Source organism: Mesoplodon mirus, assembly GCF_964341445.2.
Source record: "Mesoplodon mirus genome assembly, chromosome: 12".
NCBI classification, from domain to species: Eukaryota; Metazoa; Chordata; class Mammalia; order Artiodactyla; family Ziphiidae; genus Mesoplodon; species Mesoplodon mirus.
In genome coordinates, this window is record NC_138988.1 from 46,122,600 (window position 1) to 46,126,447 (window position 3,848).

At 47.7% G+C, this 3,848-nt stretch overlaps 1 pseudogene across 1 annotated transcript; it reads right to left on the reverse strand.

The window, feature by feature from the left end:
- Positions 1-1,085: 1,085 nt before the first annotated feature.
- LOC309813944 (protein phosphatase 1D-like) lies at positions 1,086-3,262 on the reverse strand (annotated as a pseudogene). The gene has a single exon. The product of its transcript is annotated as a protein phosphatase 1D-like (transcript).
- Between the last annotated feature and the right edge of the window lie 586 nt (positions 3,263-3,848).

Here is a 3,848-nt window from a genome sequence, read left to right on the forward strand (position 1 = left end):
CTGAATTCTGGTCGATCTTTATTTTTTTTGCGGTACGCGGGCCTCTCACTGTCGTGGCCTCTCCCGTTGCGGAGCACAGGCTCCGGACGCACAGGCTCAGCGGCCATGGTTCACGGGCCCAGCCGCTCTGCGGCATGTGGGATCTTCCCGGACCGGGGCACGAACCCGTGTCCCCTGCATCGGCAGGCGGACTCTCAACCACTGCGCCACCAGGGAAGCCCTCTGGTCAATCTTCGAATGGAAAAGTTGACTTGTATCAAACAGTCCTGGAGTTTACTGTCTGTGGGGAGGACCGCTCACATGGGCAATGAGCTCATATTGTCATTCACCAAAGAGTCACTTATTCTCTCTGTGGGAGGGTTATTCTTTTTTTTTTTTTTTTTTTTAACAGTTCACTGATTTTGTTCGATGAACAAACATGTCCATATAATCAATGAAAACCATAGGATATATAAAATAATTTAAGAAATGTTGGGAATTAGCAGCACCATCTGTTATTGACATAGCAAGAAAAACTTCACATATTTTATGCAAACACTAGAAGAGGATATAACTACTTTTAAGACCCACTAATGCCACTGAATGTCCAGGATGATTGAGAAGGGCATCTTTTTAGGCAAACCTACCTCCTTCTACTTCAAAGATTTGGTGAGCAAATCTGATGATTAATGTTTAGAAAAAATGCTACTGAAAGAAATAAGAGATACTGCATAGTATTTTAATTAGGACAAGGAGACTAAAACCCAGCTGCTTTTGCATGGCTCAACACTTCTGCTTCTATGAAAAATTTAGTTCTGAATTATGAAATCAGAAATAAAGAATAATTTTTAAAAGACACTAGTTGTCTCTAAGAAACATTAAGTGGAACACAGGTCACTATGAAAATACATCACTTTTCCAGTTTGCTTCATAATTTACTTTAAAAAGTTGTGTAGCTTTCATCACACGTGACTTATACAAATGTCTTAATAAGCATTTTTAAAAGTTTAAATGTATTTCTAAAATCGAATAGATTCTTTTGATTTTTTTTTAAACCTTTAGCCCTGTTGTTACGTTTACTGTGTATCAGTGTAAGAGACTGAGTTTGTGTGAAGGATACAAATTTACACACATTTTATAGCAACTTATACCCTAACATCTACAAAATTCACAGGTATAATACAAGCAAGTACAAGGCCAGGATAAAACTGTTGAATTCCAAAAAGTCAAACTGTATACTATTTTTATTTTGTCCCCTTAAAAAAAGTTCAGCTTCGGCACCAAATTCATAAAGCCCTCTTAGAAGTCTGGAAAAAAAAATTCCAGATATATTTCAGCAAACACAAACAGTTTTTCTGTGCTGGTGAAGTAAAGGATTTCCCATTTTCTTCTGGCCCCTAAGTCTGCGTCACATGGTAAGTTTAACAGAGTTCTTTCGCCGTGAGTTTGTGGGGAGGCTTGCAGGCTGAGCACCGCTGCTTCAACTTAAACCATTTCGTCTATGCTTCTTCACAAGAGGGCCAGAGTTGGATTCTTCTAATGTCCTTTTGAAGTTTGTTGGAGGGGTTCTTTCAACTTCTTGAGCTTTCATTTGACCTGGGATCGACATCTCTAAGTTTTTTTGGTCCATGATGGTGTTTGTTGAATTGGTAGGCACAAGGCCAACTGACAGGCTATTATTCAAAGAATCATGTATCCTTAAAGTCAGGGCTTTAGTGCAATTTTCTTCAAGTGGCTCTGGATCTTTTGAGGATATGACTGCAGCCTGGACATTCCCTCGAGCTATCTCAGCTGCGACTTCTAAATAATTCTCTGAGAAGGCATTACTACGAACAAGAGCAGGTATGTGGTCCTTAGAGTTCAGCCTTGGCCATGGGTCCTCCTCCAGTGACTTGACTGGTGGTGTAGAACATGGAGAAGGAGTCATCACGCAGGTTTCTTGACTATTATAGGAAGGGCTATCAGTCAGGTTCAGGTAGAGCTCGTCTCCATTGGTGAAATCTCCCTGAGTGCCCACTCCTGGAGAGATGCAGATTACTATGGCACTAGTATTATCCGCTCGAAGCCTACGCTGCCTCCAGCGGCCTAGAGCTCGATTCACAAGCATTTTGGCACAAGACTGTCCATGCTCACCCATCAGGTGTTTTATCTCCTCTTGGTCCTGGCACATTGAGATGGCATCTTGAGGTGGAATCATATTCCAAAGACCATCACTCCCCAAGATAATATACTTGTGCTTCTGGGGATCAAGAGTGTGGACACTTGTGTCTGGTTCAGGTGACACCACAAACTCACCACTGAAGAAATCATAGCTCCAGAAATCACCAAGTGCTCTTGCTACTGCCAGAAATGGAATCTGGTCAATGACTGTGCTCCTTCTCACAGGTCCACTGTGAGTGAGCCGAGGTCGTTTCCAAACTACACGATTCACCCCAGACTTGTTCATCACGCTCCCCCCAAGTGCTTCAATTCGTTCTCTTTCCTTGGGAAGTTCTGGCTTATGGTCCTGTGTCACCTCCACCGCTCTGACAAAATCATCCTTTGGGTCATCCTGAATTCCAAGAACCACCCCTGAGTCACCCACATGAGCTACATACATCTTCAGGCCCCGTATGATGACCACACTGGCAGTTGTCCCTGACGTGCTGGGAAGACCTTTCATAGTCTTTGGCCATTCTGCCAGTTTCTTCCACATGGCGAGATGACAAGCGAGGAAGCCTTTGCGGATGGCAGCGCACACCTTCGCCGGCTCGGAAGAGGTGAAGCCCTTCTGCTTCTTGATGAAACCCCACAAGTGCTCCCGGGCAAACTGTGCCGCCTCCCGCCCGCCGTGCCCGTCGCACACGGCGAAAAAGGCCACTGAGGAACGACGGCGACAGCAGCAGCCGGGAGCCGGCGAGGCCCCGGCGTCCGGCGGCGCGTCGCAAGCCTCTCGGGCTGCCACCGCCGGGCCTTTCCCCGAGATTTCGCCGCCAGGAAAAGCCAGCGGTGACCGCTGCGGAGGCAACGGCTGAGAGAGAGACCGCCGCGGCGAGGGTTCTTCTTCAGCCGTGGGCTCGGGCTCCACCACGATCTGAGTAACGTCCTCCATGTGCTTCCTCCCGCCCTGGTCTGAGAAGACGCTCACTCCCAGGGAGTACAGCCCCGCCATGGCAGGCTGGCCGAGATCCCGCCGGTCCCACGCAGCCCGCCGAATGCGGCAGCGGGATGCACACTCTGCGCTCGCCGGCCAACTATTGTTTATCTTCGACTACGTCGAGAAGGGGGAGGGAGCGGTCCCGGGGGGGAGGGGCGCGCACGAGGTCGAGACTTGTCCGCCAGAGCTGGGCAGAAGCGCCAGGGGGAAAGGAGCCGACCAGCTGCGTCTTCGCAGTGCGCCTCCCGGGAGGGTTACTCTTCACACTCTGTTGAAGTCAGGCTTGGCCATGAGACTTGTTTTGGCCAATGCAAAGTGACCCTGACCCAGCCTCATGCACAGCATCCCGTTCCCTTTGAGTAGAACGCCTCCCCTTCCCGAGTTGCCTACTTAGAGAGCTGCTACTCATCCCAAACAGTCAGCTGGCTCAGAAGCCTTAGCCCACCTATTCAGGCAGGTGTCAAGCAGCCTGCTCATTCCTTTGTGGTAGCTCTGGTCATATTATTCACTTCCACACCTTCTCTCTCCCACCTGGAGATCCTTGTGGGCAGAGGATAATGTTCTAGTCATCTTTGTCACCCTGGCACCTTATACAGTTCATGGCACATAGGAGATACTTAATAAATCTTGGATCAAGTGAGTGAATGAAATGATTTCTGCAATCAGTAGTTACAGCATATATTGGACAGTTCAAGCACGTCAACATTCATTTATTCGGCAGACATTTATTAAG